The following is a 17,022-nucleotide window of genomic DNA, read 5'->3' on the forward strand; positions in this document are numbered from 1 at the left end:
AGCCTGTACATGGGTATCCCAGGCCCAGTTCCCTGCTTTGCCAACTTTCAAAAGTGTGATTATGGAGAATCTATCTAAATCTTGACTTCCTTTCCCACAAAAGGGAGCACTGATGAACCACTTTATATGGGTGGGTTAAGGACATGGATACTGAAGCCAAACCACCTGGTTCAAAATCTAGCTTAATTGTCTATGGGTGTTAACTTGGGCAACTTCACCTTTTTGTTCCTCAGTTTCCTCATCTGCAAATGAAAATTATAACACTAATACCTACTTAGAAGCATCAAATGGTTGTTAAAACCATCAGATGAGTTAACAAATGTAAAGCACTGAGAATCTAGAACATTGTCGGGAACAGTAAGTGTTAATTATTGTTACATTACAAGGATAACATGAGAATGAATTAACATGTAGCACCTGAACTATTAGTACACACCTAAACACTATTTCATTTATGCAGTCATCTACAGGGAGCACTTATTACATGCAAGGCAGTATGCTAGACACAGGCATATAGACCAACAAGTCACTTGCCCTCACTAGTTATATTTTCATAAGAAAAGAAAATAATAAACCAGTAAATAAATATACTACAAAATAATAACCACAAGATAATAAATATCTCAAAGCTCAAAACTATTACTGTTAAAAAAAAAAAAAAATGGAGTTCTGAGAGTACTCACGAAGTCACAGAACCTGAATCTGTCTCAGTCCAAAGTCCCAGGCTTTTTCCACGACTTTTTACAACCTTCTAGCAAGCAATTTCTACAGAGTGAAAAGTACCAAGATGGAAGCCTGCACATGTGGTGGCACTTTATTTTTTCCAAATGCATTTTCTTTCTCTTGCCATTAGCCTAAAGGCCCATATACAGACCTCTCCTCAGGCAAAGAATGGCCTGATACCAGGCATACCTGCAGCTCCCCTGCAGCTGGTACGCACGCTTTGGATGCAGGAGCTGACTTTGAAGATACCTACTTTAGGTAAGCATCTCATTACGATGAGTAGAATAATTAACAACCACCATAAGTGCTTTTCTGTACTAAAAATCTTAATAACTTTAGGTGAGTTAAAAATAGACAAAACGTTCTTTCTAATAAAAAATATGCTGTTGAGTTAATAACAATTAAGTGAAAAGCAGATAAAATAAAATTAACAAGTGATCCAACCCCTTCATAAATTTGCACATGGGTGATCTCAGTAAAACGTTTGTTTTTGTTTTATTTTGTTTTGATTTTTTGTTTTAAGACCTAACTGACTTGTGATAATTGCTTTCTCTTTCAGGAGCAGTTACAGATATTTTGTGGCAGGAAGTCTTCCCTTAAGTGCTGAGTCTGCACTGCAACAAACACACTTTTAAAGAAGTAAACTGTATAAGCAGTAATGTCTTCATAGCCAACCACTGGTTCAATCATTTAAAACGTTTTTAATCAAGGAGCCCTAGAAGAGAGTTACCCTTATAAAAAGCCCCCTGATTACAGGCATGAGCCACCACGCCGTTTGGGAGGCCGAGGCGGCTGGAATCACCTGAGGTCAGGAGTTCAAGTCCAGTCTGGCCAACATGATGAAACCCTATCTCTACTAAAAACACAAAAAATTAGCCAGGTGTGGTGGCAGACGCCTGTAATCCCAGCTACTCAGGAGGCTGAGGCAGGAGAGTTGCTTGAACCTGTGAGGTGGAGGTTGTAGTGAGCTGACACCACGCCATTGCACTCCAGCCTGGGCAACAAGACCAAAAACTCCGTTTCCAAAAAAAAAAAAAAAAGCCCCCTGATTCACAGCTCAGGAGTAGGAATTCACACAGTTGCTAAGCCTGAGCAATCTTAGAAAAGAAAGAAGGAAACAAAGATGTGAAAAATTTATTTTGCATTGACTCGGTCAGAAAGTAGTGAGAAGTCTGGTCACAGAATAATTTTATTTAGGAAAACAGAAATCTATGGGACAATAAATTCTATAGCTACATGGAAAACGGAAATAATAATTACAGCTTAGGTCCTTTAAAGCCATGCTTCTGAGAATCTAATGTGCATATGAATCACCTGGGGATCTTATTAAAATGCAGATTCTGATTCAGTAGGTATGGGGTAGAGCCTGAGATTCAGTAAATTTCACAAGCTCCTTGGTGATGCCAAGGCTGCTGACCCCGGAACCACATTTTGACCAGCAACATATAAAGAGAAACACATTTGCTTATTGTAAAGGTTGTATCTACTGTTAAGTTTAAACACCATTTCATAAATTAATGTGAAGAATTGGGCATCTTTACAAATAAAAGAGCTAGGAATTAATTGTTCATTCAATCAACATCATTGAGCTTACTACATGCTAGGCCTTATGGCGGGTACTAGACATTTAACAATAACTAAAGCAAAAAGTACACTTGGGAGGCTGAGGTGGGCAGATCGCTTGAGCTAAGGAGTTTGAGTCTAGCCTGGGCAACATGGTAAAACCCCATATCTACCAAAAAATATAAAAATTAGCCAGGCATGGTGCCATGCACCTGTGGTCCCAGCTACTCAAGAGGCTGAGGTGGGAGGATCACTGGAACCCAGAAGGCGGAGGTTGCAGTGAGCTGAGACTGCACCACTGCACTCCAGCCTGGGTGACAGAGTGAGACCCTGTCTCAAAACAAAACAAAACAAAACAAAAACAAAAACAAAAACAAAACTACCCTTGATCAATCTACTTTTGACTGTTCTTTCAAGCGAGCAATAAGCACATGGATTACAAGAATTTTTGTCATTCACAATTCAAAATGTATCTATCATGCTTCTCGTGTTGTTTTTCTTGATGTAACATTTTTAAGAATGCCTCAATTCAGATTGTTTACACTTTTTTTTTTTTTAAGATGAAATCTCACTCTATTGCCCAGGCTGGAGTGCAGTGGTGCAATCTCGGCTTACTGCAACCTCCACTGCCCGGGTTCAAGCAATTCTCCTGCTTCAGGCTCCCAAGTAGCTGGGATTACAGGCGCCTGCCACCACGCCCAGCTAATTTTTGTATTTTTAGTAGAGACAGGGTTTCACCATCTTGGCCAGGCTGGTCTTGAACTCCTGACCTCATGATCCACCCGTCTTGGCCTTCCAAAGTGCTGGGATTACAGGTATGAGCCACCGCGCCTGGCCTGTTTACACTTTAAAGATAATTAGCCATTTAATCCAGTGAATTAGCATTGCTCTATTTCATATGAAGTAGTAATACAATTTTAAAAGTTTTCATATGCATGGCATAGTTTACCAGCAGCTAGCTACCTTATTGCAAATGTTACTGGGTCATTTCAATTAAAATTAAAGCAAGTATGTAGTAATGTGGCAAGAAATGTTTCATTTAATTTTGACTTAGTATGGCCAAGTGCTCAGGTGAATGTCATGGCTTCTGCCTCAAATTTGTATGTGTAGTATAAATAGTAGGAAAACTTATATTCATCAAAGAGTTCATCTGTTTTTTTTTTCCCTCATGAGCATCAACTACTGCCCTGCTGCATAGTAAATGGCAAAACAGAATCACCAGAAAGTTTCAAAATTCTATCAGGTTAGACATACTAAGAGAACAGATGACCTACTCAAGATTATTTTGCTTTCCCAAAAGTGGATAACTCTAAGCAAGAAGGGAGAATAAGTATATGAAGGGCCATATTCGAGTAGTATATTTGCAAAGAGCATCTGAACCAAGTCTTTTCTTACCAGATTTTACCTTTTTAAAAGATGCCAGGAGGTGGCAGCATATGTTACAGCTGCGTGAGTTTACTCATTTAGCACAGGTTCTCAGAGAGTCAGGTGTATCAGATTTGGAGGAGAAGGGTTGGTGACAAGCATAGGTTGTCAGGAGTCTGTTTAGATTAAGAAGGCATTGGGACAATATTATAACACAGTTTTATACTTGAAAGCAAAATAAATCTGGCATCATTGGTGTTCTATTAGATCTTAAAATCTTGGGTAGCCATATACAAAAATTAACTCAAGGTGGATTAAAGACTTAAATATAAAACCTAAAACTATAGAAACCCTGGAAGATAACCTATGAAATACTATTCTGGATATAGGATCTGGCAAAGATTTCATGATGAAGACGCCAAAGCAATTGCAACAAAAACAAAAATTGACAAATCGGACCTAATTAAAATAAAGTGATTCTAAACAGCAAAAGAAACTATCAACAGAATAAACAGACAACCTACAGAATGGGAGAAAATATTTGCAAACTATGCATCTGACAAAGGTCTAATATCCAGAATCCATAAGGAATGTAAGCAAAAAAAAAAACGAAGAATCACATTTTAAAAAGTGGGCAAAGGACATGAACAGACACTTCAAAAGATACACGTGTGGTCAAAACAAGCGTATGAAAAAATGCTCAACATCACTTATTACAGAAATGCAAATCAAAACCACGACGAGATACCCTCACACGCCAGTCACAATGGCTATTGATAAAAAGTCAAAAAATAACAGATGCTAGTGAGGTTGCAGGGAAAAGGGAATGTTTATACACTCTTGGTGGGAATGTAAATTAGTTTGGACATTGTGGAAAGCAGTTTGACGATTTCCTTTTTTTTTTTTTTTTTTTTTTTTGAGACGGAGTCTCACTCTATGGCCCGGCTAGAGTGCAGTGGCGCCGTCTGACTGCAACTTCTGCCTCCCGGGTTCACGCCATTCTCCTGCCTCAACCTCCCTAGTAGCTGGGACTATAGGCGCCCGCCACCACGCCTGGCTAACTTTTTGTATTTTTAGTAGAGACGGGGTTTCACCGTGTTAGCCAGGATGGTCTCGATCTCCTGACCTCGTGATCCGCCCACCTCGGTCTCCCAAAGTTCTGGGATTAAAGGCGTGAGCCACTGCTCCCGGCCATACGATTTCTCAAATAACTTAAAACAGAATTGCCATTCCACCCAGCAATCCCATTACTGAGTGCATACCCAAAGGAATATGTTAAATAAATTGTTCTACCGTAAACACACATGCACGCATATGTTAATTCATAGCACTATTCACAAGGGCAAAGACATGGAATCAACCTAAGTGCCCATCAGTGGTGGACTGGATAAAGAAAATGTGCTACATGTACACCACGGAGTACTACAGAGCCATAAAAAACAATGTGATCATGTCCTTTGCAGCAACTTAGATGGAGCTGGAAGCCAATATCCTAAGCAAACTAACACAGGAACAGAAAACCAAATACCACATGTTCTCACTTATAAGTGGGAATTAAGTGTTGATTAAATATAGACACAAAGAAAGGAGCAATAGATACTGGGGCCTACTTGAGGGTGGAGGATGGGAGGAGGATAAGGATCAAGTACTATGTTTATTACCTGAGTGATGAAATAATCTGTACACCAAACTCCTGTGACACATATTTATCTGTATAAGAAACCTGCACATGTGCCCCTGAACCTAAAATAAAAGTTAAAAAAAAAAATCTTCAGTAATGGGAATATACAGAAGTTATCTGTATCTTCAAAGAACAGAGAAAGGAAGACAAAGGAGAGCCTGGATTTTAATTGAGATACATATGACTAAAGTGTAGTTCTAGAACTGTCTCCATAAACAATTTCCTTCACACATTATATTTGCTAAGGGTTTGGTATGGTGCCAACTACAGAGTATGAAAACTCAGTAAATATTTATTTCCTTTTTTTAACCCATTCCCACTACTGAGAAAGATTTGCTCTAGGGCAGCTGTTATTTCATTAACCAACAGCAGTGCAATTTTTGCTTCTCGTACTTTTGTCATAGGAAAATCATTACAAATATAACAGTCATAAATGTCTGGGAAATCATAGCAGATGAACCTGGCAGACAGATAATCAGGAATGAAGTAGCCCTTTCTGAGTAAGAGTTCAGACTAAGAATAAGAATCTCAATGACTGTGATTATTCTAGTTGCCACAGCCCTGCTCAGTGTTCAGTTTTAAAGGCTTCCCGCCTTATCATCAGTCTGTCTCTTTACCTATATTCCTACTTAGAAAGATGTTCAACATATGCATCACTATTTTAAAATTATGAATTAAGACACACTAAAGAAACTCTTTTTTAGTTTTTTTTTAAAAAGTTGATCTGCATTTATCCTGTTGAGATACACTCTTAAGACTTGAGAATATATGCATTAAAAGCCCTACTATTCTTCTTTTTCTATAAAATTCTACCTCATCATCAATGTACTATTTTCATTATTAGAACATATATCAAAACTTCAGAGACCAAAATTTATTCTGGGATAATGTATTCATTTTTTTTCAAATCTTGTGAATTCTTCATCTAGCGTAAACTAAAAGATGAACAATGAATCATGTGTGGCTTGGTATGACTCAAACTTCTGAAGAATAGACCTCTTAATTGTCACATATTCTTTCCTAGGAAAGAATTTTTGTGACCCAAACTGCTTTCAAAAAATCCACCAAATTCTACTAACACTAAGGTTTCAGATGGGAAATTTAGAGCTAGAAACGGTATATAGAGATAATATAATCCAACATTTTTGTATGACAGATGGGAATATTTTAAAAATTCAATTAAAAATATTTGTAATTGTAAGAATATTATTTGCTACATCCATGTAGATGATTACTATATATATTTTACAAAAGAATTTTTAAATATTTGCTTTCGATGTCTTCTTTTTAGGCAAAAAAAAGGCTATATTGCTAAAAATAAGAATAAACTATGAATTGTATATATCCATATGTTTCATTGCTTGATATGACTGTTTCATGAGATTCTATCTGGCTCAACCTGACACACGTTTAACTACAGCGGGCTTAAGAAAAGATACTAATGTTTATGAATCTGTATGGCTTGGAAAGAGGAGAAAATGCTTAGGGTGGCACAAATATTTGGAAAAGCAAGAGGAAAAATATAAAATGGAATAATACAATTTTGTGGCAACATGAAGTGCAAGCAAAACCTGCTATGTCAGTTATTAGAAATCAAAGGGAGAAAAATACTCTCCATTCGGTAACAATAGGAAATTAAAAAGAGATTTTTTTTTCAGGGACTTGAGGAAGCAGGTTAGATTTGCCTAATTTGCTTCTCCCCAACTTTCTATTAAAATACCTATGAATATCATTCTTTTTAAAACTGGCAATAGTTCTGTAAACTCAGAAGACTTTATGCCAAATTTGGGGTGGAATTTTCACTAAAGATCAAGGGAGATGGATAGACTATTTAGCAATTTCTTCCACATCCTGAGCCATACTGACAGTCCTGAAGAAGAGGGAAACATACTTCAACTCATCATCTACTTGGTAAATCAATTAATTTCACTTATCTTCAAACTGCAGGCACTGAACACTTGCAGATTCCTCAAACACGTAAAAATAGGTATCTAATATCCTCCACCACAATTCAGACCACAAGTGAGGGAGTGGGCCCAAAACTTGGACATAAAAATACATATACTTGGGATGAAATGTATTCATACACTTCAATATATAATTTATGTAAGCAGGCAATTGCATTTTTAAATTATCAATGTGATTTCCTCATTCTTTTTTGAGACACATGACTTTCACTTAGTCTTCCCTAAGTAATTACTTGCCAGGGTTACAAAATAAATGCAAAAAGAACTGGACAGGTCACGGTGGTGCATGCCTGTAATCCCAGCACTTTGGGAGGCCTAGCTGGGCAGATTGTTTGACCCCAGGAATTCGAGATCAGCCTGGCCAACATTGCAAAACCCTATCTCTAAGACAAAACAAAAATTAGCCAGGCATGGTGGTGCATATGCCTGTAGTCCAAGCTACTTCGGGGAGGGGAAGAGGGAGGGGCTGAAGTGAGAGGATCACTTGACCCCAGGAGGTCCAGGCTACAGTGAGCCATGATGGAGCCGCTGCACTACAGTCTGGGCAACAAACCAAGACCCCATCTCAAAATAAAAAAGAAGAAGAAGAAGAAAAAGAAGAACTGGGGTATCATCAACAGTTGCATCCAAATATAAGATTTTGTAGCAAGACAATGAACAGTCATGTAAGTCAGTTTAGACCATAAAGTTTTACATCAGTAAAAGGAAAGTTCTCCTAGGCCCTGGGAAAAACAGGAGCTAGAATAGCCAGAAGAGCAAGATTATATTGTAAGTATTTGTAAATAATTGTTATACAGTTATTAAATTGAATGCAAAAGCCAAAAAAATCTTGATATGAAATTGACATATTTCTTTTAAAAATAAATATTATACTAACTCCATAAGCCCTGTTACATGACAAAGACTGAATTGTTGCGGGGGAGGGGGTGGGGAATTGGAGTTGAAGTAAAGTTCTGCTTTCCCAAGTTCCTTTGACCACATCCCACAAGTGTTAATAGGAAGTAGAGTGAGTTTAAATTTTAGTCACAAACTCAAATGCAGCATATCTTTGTCTCTTTTCTGTTGCTTATAATAGAATAACTGAAACGGAGTAATTTTCAAAGAAAATATATATATAAATATAGAAAATTATACATTGAAAATTAAGCTTCCAACACGGGAAATCTGGAGAACATTCAAGCCCTAGCATTCCACCCCAGCCCCAAAAATTCATTTCTTTTTCACATGCAAAATACACTTACTCCATCCTCATAGCCCCAAAATTCTAACTTGGTCCAGCACCAACTCAAAAGCCCAAAGCCTACAGTCTACACAATGGTAGTATAGGATTAAGGCAAACATTCCCATTCCAAAAGGGAGACATAGGCAAAAAGAAAAGAATAACAGGCCCCAAGCAAATCCAAAACCCAGCGGGACAGACACTGCATCTTAGAGCTGGAGAATAATCTTTTTTGAGTTCACACACTGCCTCCTGGACACACTGGAGCAGGGGCTGGGCCCTCAAGGCCTCAGACAGCTGCACTCCTATGGCTTTGCTGGGTGCAGCCCACATGGTTGCTCCTTTGGGTTGGAGTCCAGTGCCTGAAGCTTTCCTAAGTAGATGTTGCATACTGCTGGTTACTTCACAGTTCTGAGGTCATGGTGGCAGTCTTGCTCCCAGGGCTCCACTAGGCTTTATCCTAGTGAGGACTCTCTGCAGTGGCCATGGCTCCACTAGGCATTGCCCTGGTGGGGACTCCCTGCAGTGCCTCAACCTCACATTTCAGCTGCGCATTACTCTACTGGGGTCTCTCTGTGGTGGTTCCAGCCCCTGTGATAAGTCTCTGCTTAGGTCCCCAGGATTTCCATAACATTCTCTGAAATCTGGGTAGAAGCTGCCAAACATTTATAGCTCTTGCTCTCTGCAAGCCTGCAGAATTAGTACCACGTGGACTCCGCCAAGGTTTATACCTTCCGCAGCTGCAGTTCAGCTTTGCCTTGTGTGGGGTGCAGAGTCACAGGCAAGGAGCCTGCTGCAATCCTGCAGGGAGCCTCCCTGGACCTGTATCCCAGTACTACTCTGCCATCCCAGGCTTGCAGGCCTGCGATGAGAGGGGCAGCCCTAAAGATCTCTGAAATGCCTTCTGGGTCTTTCTTCTATTCTCTTGATGATTTCTGTTTTCTGTACCAATCTCCTTAGCAGATGGTCTCTCTAGGCCATACTCTTGGATTCCTCTCCTGAAAATGCTATTTCACATAGCCAAGCTGATAAATTTCCAAATTTTTCTACTGTTTCCCTTTTCTCTAGAAGTTTACCATTAGCAGTTAGAAGTAACCACACAGCAGCCTGAACACTTTGCTGCTTAGAAATTTCTTCCATGGGATATTCTATCACCCTTAAGTTCAGCTTTTCACAAAGCCCTAGGGTGTGGCCACACAACTGTGTTCTTTGCTATGGTGTAGCAAGGGTGCCCTGTGCTCCAATTCCCAACACCTTATTCCTCATTTCCATCTGAGGTCTCATCAGCATGGCCTTTGCCGTCAACATTTCTATCAACATTCTGGTCATGACCACTTCGCCAACCTCTAAGGACTTCCAAACTTTCCCTAGTCTTCTTATCCTCTAAGGCTTCACCAGAATCTAGGCTTTTTCTAGCCTATTTTTCCAAATTCTTCCAGCCCCTGTCCATTACCCAGTTCCCAAGCAGCTTCCACACTTTCAGGTATTTGTTATCAGCAACACCTCACTTTTCACTACCAATTTTCTGTTTTAGTACATTTTCTGTTGCTTATAGAATACCTAGAATGAGTAATTTATAAATAAAACAAATGCATTTTGTACAGTGATGGAGGCTGAAATGTCTCAGGGTGAGGGACCAAATCTGGTGAGAGCCTTTGCGCCGGTGGGGACTCTGAAGATTCCCGAATTGGGGCCACAGGGCATCACATGGTGAGGAGACTGGTTGTGCTAGCTCAGGTCTCTCTTTTCTTGTATAGGCACCATTAATCCATTAACCCTTTAATCTGTTGTTCCATTAATGGATTGATTCATTCCTGAAGGCAGAGCACTCATGATCCCATCAACTCTTAAAGGCCTCATCTTTTAATACTGCCGCATCGGGTATTAAGTTTCCAAAACATCAAATTTGGAGGATACATTCAATCATAACACAGCAGAAATACAGCCTAGTTTATTTTTCTACAAGTCAATTTAATATCTGTTTCAAGTCCCTATTCCACCAGGAGTGGAATTTGGGGCTCAACTCTTCTCCTCTTTAATTAAGGTTGTTTACATAGTGCCAAGGAATGAAGCAGGTCTGCTCTTCAATGTCGGCCATCTACATAGGCATCTGCCAAGACATCCATCATCTCGTCTGGTTTTCAGGGCTTGATCATCATCAGTCCAAACAAGGTGACATTGAGATGTCACACCACCCAAAGGCACAGGCACTCTGGGGCCCTTCAAATGATAAGTTATCATTTGAATCCCTAGATCTAGCCTTTGCTTAAGTATATGTTTTGGAAATCCCTGTTATATTAATAATTCTTATTGGTACTATCTTTCTTGCTTCATCTTGTAGTTTTGCTTGTCTCTACTTTTCTCAGGCAGTCTCTATGTACAACAAGATCAGCTTCTAGGAAATCTAGCCTCGTATGTTCCTTGCATATTGTAATCACAGAAATAGAGAAACAATCTTTCTTCCAACACACAAATCAAGACAAGATAAAGGACTCTGATTTCCCAGTTTTGGTAAATTGCCCACCTCTGGCCAATTCTTGAGTCAGAAAGATAAGCCACTCTGATTGGTCAGCTCAGGCTATGTGCTATCTCAGGTTAAGTTTCACAGACTCACGTCTTAAGACTCACTCAAAAGATTCCATTGAGAGTGATTTCTTAAGTATATGCTTCTGAGAGAAAACAGTAAGGGAGTGGGGAAAGCTAGAGAAGGGGAAAAAAGCCTTGCAATTTCCAAAACCTGATATGAGAGCTGTGGATCATAAATTATACCTCCTAGCATGTCATCCTGGGGCAAAGAAGCCCTGGGTGTGGAGAGATTGGAAGGCCATAAAACTTCCAGGCACTTTCAGCTTTACATGTAGACAAGGCAGACCCAGTGCCCAAGGCCCAGCCTCCAAAGGGCTCAGGTGCAAAGCCTTACTGGCAAAGCACACAAAAGCTGGGAATGGGCTTACAAAACCGGCAAAAAGGAATCCCAAAGAATCGAAGTGGAGTATCCAGTGTCCACTACATTTGCTCAGTGCCTTTGGTGGGGAAGATACAGTCTCTTGATTAATGCCACCAAAACATTCTCAGGGTTAGAAGAAGGGCAGTTGTCAATGGAAAGAATATGAAGCCAAAAACCTAAGTGACCACTTGTATCATTCAAAGTCTGTGGTAAGGCTGTTAGATTTTTCTGGGGCTATAGTATTTCTGCACATTTCCTTTTGTCCTGATAATTTTTGACCGTAGGTGTTGATGTTAGTCATGCATAAAGTTTTATAACTGTTATAACTTCATTGTGCAATGTAGTGTTCATGATAAAAATAACCCTGCTTTTAACCATTTAGTGTTTTGACCCTTGAGATCTATGTTGTCTGAAATCATTAATTACATCTGTTTTTAAACGTTGCCTTATAAATCTTTGTCCACCCTCTTTAAAAAAAAATATGTTTGTTTTATGGAAGATATCACAACCAATCCCAAAGAAACATGGAAGTGTATTCAAGTCTTCTACGAACACCTTTACATGTATAATCTAGAAAACCTAGAAGAGATGGACAAATTTCTGGAAATTTATCCTAAATTAAATCAGGAAGATATAGAAACTCTGAACAGACCAATAACAAGAGGCAAGATTGAAATGGTTAAAAAATAAAAATAAAAATAATCCAGGACCAGAAGGATTCACAGCTGAATTCTATCAGGCATTTAAAGAATTGGTACAGGCAGGGCGCGGTGGCTCAAGCCTGTAATCCCCAGCACTTTGGGAGGCCGAGACGGGCGGATCACGAGGTCAGGAGATCGAGACCATCCTGGCTAACACGGTGAAACCCCGTCTCTACTAAAAAATACAAAAAAACTAGCTGGGTGAGGTGGCGGGCACCTGTAGTCCCAGCTACTTGGGAGGCTGAGGCAGGAGAATGGCGTAAACCCGGGAGGCGGAGCTTGCAGTGAGCCGAGATCCGGCCACTGCACTCCAGCCTGGGCCACAGAGCGAGACTCTGTCTCACAAAAAAAAAAAAAAAGAATTGGTACCAATCCTACTGACACTATTCCAAAAGACAGAGAAAGAGAAAATCTTCCCTAAATCATTCTATGAAGTCAGCATCACCCTTATACCAGAACCAGGAAGGGACACAACAACAAAAAAGAAAACTATAGACCAATATCTCTGATGAACATAGATGCAAAAGTCCTCAACAAAATACTAGTGAACCAAATCCAAGAGCGTATCAAAAAGATAATCCACCATGATCAACTGGGTTTCAGACCAGGGATGCTTTAACACATGCAAGTCAATAAATGTGATACACCAGACAAACAGAATTAAAAACAAAAATTGCCAGGCGCGGTGGCTCAAGCCTGTAATCCCAGCACTTTGGGAGGCCGAGACGGGCGGATCACGAGGTCGGAAATCGAGACCATCCTGGCTAACACGGTGAAACCCCGTCTCTAATAAAAAATACAAAAAAAAAAAAAAAAACAAACTAGCCGGGCGAGGTGGCGGGTGCCTGTAGTCCCAGCTACTCGGGAGGCTGAGGCAGGAGAATGGCGTGAACCCGGGCAGTGAGCCGAGATCTGGCCATTGCACTCCAGCCTGGGTGACACAGCAAGACTCCATCTCAAAAAAAAAATAAATAAATAAAAAATAAAAAATAAAAATAAAAATAAAAATAAAAATCACATGATCATCTCAAGAGATACAAAAAAAGCATTTGACAAAATCCAGCATCCTTTTATGATGAAAACCCTCAGCAAAATTGGCACAGAAGAGACATACCTTAAGGTAATAAAAGCCACCTATGACAAACCCACAGCCAATATTATACTGAATGGGGAAAAGTTTAAAACATTCCCCCTGAGAACTGGAACAAGACAAGGATGCCCACTTTCACCACTTCTAGTTAACATAGCACTGGAAGTCCTAGCCAGAGCAATCAGACAAGAGAAAGAAATAAAGGGCATCCAAATCAGTAAAGAGGAAGTCAAATTGTCTCTGTTTGCTGATGATATGATCGTATATCTAGAAAGCCCTAAAGACATATCCAAAAAGCTCCTAGAACTAGTAAATGAATTCAGCAAAGTTTCAAGGTACAAAATTAATGTACACAAATCAGTAGCTCTGCTATCCACCAACAGTGACCAAGCTGAGAATCAAATCAAGAACTCAAACCATTTCACAATAGTTGCAAAAATAAAATAAAATACTTAGGAATATACCTAACCAAGAATGTGAAAGACCTCTATAAGCAAAACTACAAAATACTCCTGAAAGAAACCATAGATGACACAAACAAATGGAAGCACATCTCATGCTCATAAACGGGTAGAATCAATATTGTGAAAAATAACCATACTGCCAAAAGCAGTCTAGAGATTCAATGCAATTCCCATAAAAACGCCACCATTAGCTGGGAGCAGTGGCTCATGCCTGTAATCCCAGCACTTTGGGAGACTGAGGTGGGTGGATCACCTGAGGTCAGGAGTTCGAGACCAGCCTGGCCAACATAGTAAAACTCTGTCTGTACTAAGAATACAAAAAATTAGCTGGACATGGTGGAGGGTACCTGTATTCCCAGCTACTAGGGAGGCTGAGGCAGGAGAATCTCTTAAACCCAGGAAGCAGAGGTTGCAGTGAGCTGACATTGTGCCATTGCACTCCAGCCTGGACAACAAGAACAAAACACCATCTCAAAAAAAAAAAAAAAAAAGCCATCATTCTTCACAGAGTTAGAAAAAACAATCCTCAGATTCATATGGAGCCAAAAAAGAGCCCACATAGCCAAAGCAAGACTAAGCAAAAAGAACAAATCTGGAGGCATCACATTACCTGACTTCTAACTATATTCTAAGGCCATAGTCACCAAAACTGCATGGTACTGATATAAAAATAGGCACATAGACCAATGGAACAGAATAGAGAACCCAGAAATAGAGCCAAATAATTATAGTCAACTGATTTTCAGCAAAGCAAACAAAAACATAAAATGGGGAAAGGACACCCTATTCAACAGATGGTCCTGGGATAATTGGCAAGCCCCATGTAGAAGACTAAATCTGGATCCTCATCTGTCACCCTATACAAAAATCAACTCAAGATGGATCAAAGGCTTAAATATAAGACCTGAAACCATAAAAATTCTAGAAGATAATATCAGAAAAACTCTTCCAGATATTGGCTTAGGCAAAGACTTCATGACCAAGAACCCAAAAGCAAATGCAACAAAAACAAAGATTAATAGATGATACTTAATTAAACTAAAAACCTTCTGCACAGCAAAAGAAACCCACAGAGTGGGAGAAAATCCTCATCTATCCATTCGACAAAGAACTACTATCCAGAATCTACAAAGAACTCAAACAAATCAGCAAGAAAAAATGAATAATCCCATCAAAAAGTTGGCTAAGGACATGAATAGACAATTCTCAAAAGATAATATACAAATGGCCAACAAGCATATGGAAAGTGCCCAGCATCACTAATTATCAGAAAAATTCAAGTCAAAACCACAATATGATACAACCTCACTCCTGCAAGAATGGCCATAATAAAAAAAATAGATGTTGGCGTGGATGTGGTGAAAAGGGAAGACTTTTACACTGTTGATGGGAATGTAAACTGGTACAACCACTATGGAAAACAGTGTGGAGATGCCCTAAAGAACCAAAAGTAGATCTACCATTTGATCCAGAAATCCCACTACTAGGTATTTACCCAGAGGAAAATAAGTCATTATACAAACAAGAAACTTGCACACACATGTTTATAGCAGCGCAATTTGCAATTGCAAAAATGTGGAACCAGCCCAAATGCCCATCAATCAATGAGTGGATAAAGAAAATGAAATATATGAGTTCTGGCTAGGAGGCTTCTCATTCCATTCAAATTGTTACAAAGTTCAGCTAGACAAGACCTTCCTGTGAAGTTTTACCCCCTACTCGTCTGGCCACCCTCCTGATGGATGCCTGTGGTGCCAGGCAGGAATGGGCTACTTGGGGATCCAGTGAGCTCCCAGTGCCTTTCTGCCACTTCCTCTACTTCTGTATTTCGCTCAGCTCAGCTCTCTAACTTGACTCAGCTCCAGCTTTTCTTAGTGCCTGAAGCATCTGCAAGTGAAAATCCAGAAGAAGACAGACAGAAACTGAGCTCTTGACAACACATTCACTAAAGAAAGTGACCTTTGAAGATGTAGCTATTGACTTCACCCAGAAGAGTGGAGCTTTCTCTTGATGGACACATCCAATAGAAAGCTGTACAAAGATGTGATGTTGGAAAACATTAGTCACCTGGTGTCCCTCAGGTATCAGATAAGCAAATCCTATATAATTTTGCAGCTGGAACATGGAAAAGAGCTGTGGAGGGAAGGAAGAGAATTTCTTCAAGGCCAGAGTCCATACAGGGAAAGTGCCCTTAGGAAAAAACATATGGTATCCATGCATCCTATCATCAGAAAAGACACATCCACCAGTTTAACAATGGAGAAATCTCTCATTCCAGAGGATCTCTTTGAACATAATGATTTGGGAGAAGATTGCACTCACAGTTCCACAATGACTCAATGTTTGTTAACTCATAGTGGAAAGAAACCCTACATCAGCAAACAGTGTGGAAAATCCTTTAGTAATCAGTCGTCCCCAACAACATAAATTCATAAATTCATACTAAAGGTAAATCATATCAGTGTAATTTATGTGAAAAGGCTTATACTGCTTTCACCTTAGACAGCACAAGCTGACTCACACTGGAGAGAGACCACATGCATGTCATCTATGTGGAAAAGCCTTCACTCAGTGTTCTCACCTTAGAAGACACGAGAAAACTCACATGGGAGGGAGACCATATAAGTGTATCAATGTCGGAAAGCCTTTATTCAATCCTTAAACCTTCAAAGATATGAGAGAACTCACTTGGAAAGAGATGTTATGAATGTGATAAAAGTGGGAAAACCTTTAGTCAAAGCTCTGGCTTTTGTGAGCGCAAAAGAATTCACACTGGAGAGAAGCTACATGCATGTCTTTGTGGAAAGCTTTCAGTCTATCTTTGGACCTTAGATGACATGAGAGAACATGCACTGGAGAAAAGCCATATGAATGCCATTTATGTGGGAAAGACTTCAGTCAATGTACTAATCTTAAATAGCATGAGAAAATTCACCCTGGAGAGAAAATTACAAATGTCTCCAGAACGTATTCTGACTTTAGATGACATGGTGTTAGGAATGATGAATGTAAGGAAAGTGGAAGAGACTTCAGCTATAGTTTTAACATCTAAATATTCCAAAGGACTCAAATCTTGAGGAAATACTGTAATCAACATGGAATATACTTCAGTTACCTTTATTCTTCAGTCCACATCAATGAATGGAAGAGAAATTGCATGACATGTATGTAGCAAAGACTTGTTAGTGATCTGATCATAAATGACATGAGAGACCTGAAACTGTCAACATAATAAACTAAAAGTCTTAAGCAATGACTTTGACTTAAAACATATGGGACTTTCAGGTAGAGAATCTCTAGCT

At 39.5% G+C, this 17,022-nt stretch overlaps 1 pseudogene; it reads left to right on the forward strand.

The window, feature by feature from the left end:
* Positions 1-16,797, forward strand: part of LOC100429493 (uncharacterized) — a 39,553-nt pseudogene extending 22,756 nt beyond the window's left edge.
* Positions 16,798-17,022: the final 225 nt, after the last annotated feature.

Source organism: Macaca mulatta, chromosome 5, assembly GCF_049350105.2.
Source record: "Macaca mulatta isolate MMU2019108-1 chromosome 5, T2T-MMU8v2.0, whole genome shotgun sequence".
In the NCBI taxonomy this organism is placed as follows: domain Eukaryota; kingdom Metazoa; phylum Chordata; class Mammalia; order Primates; family Cercopithecidae; genus Macaca; species Macaca mulatta.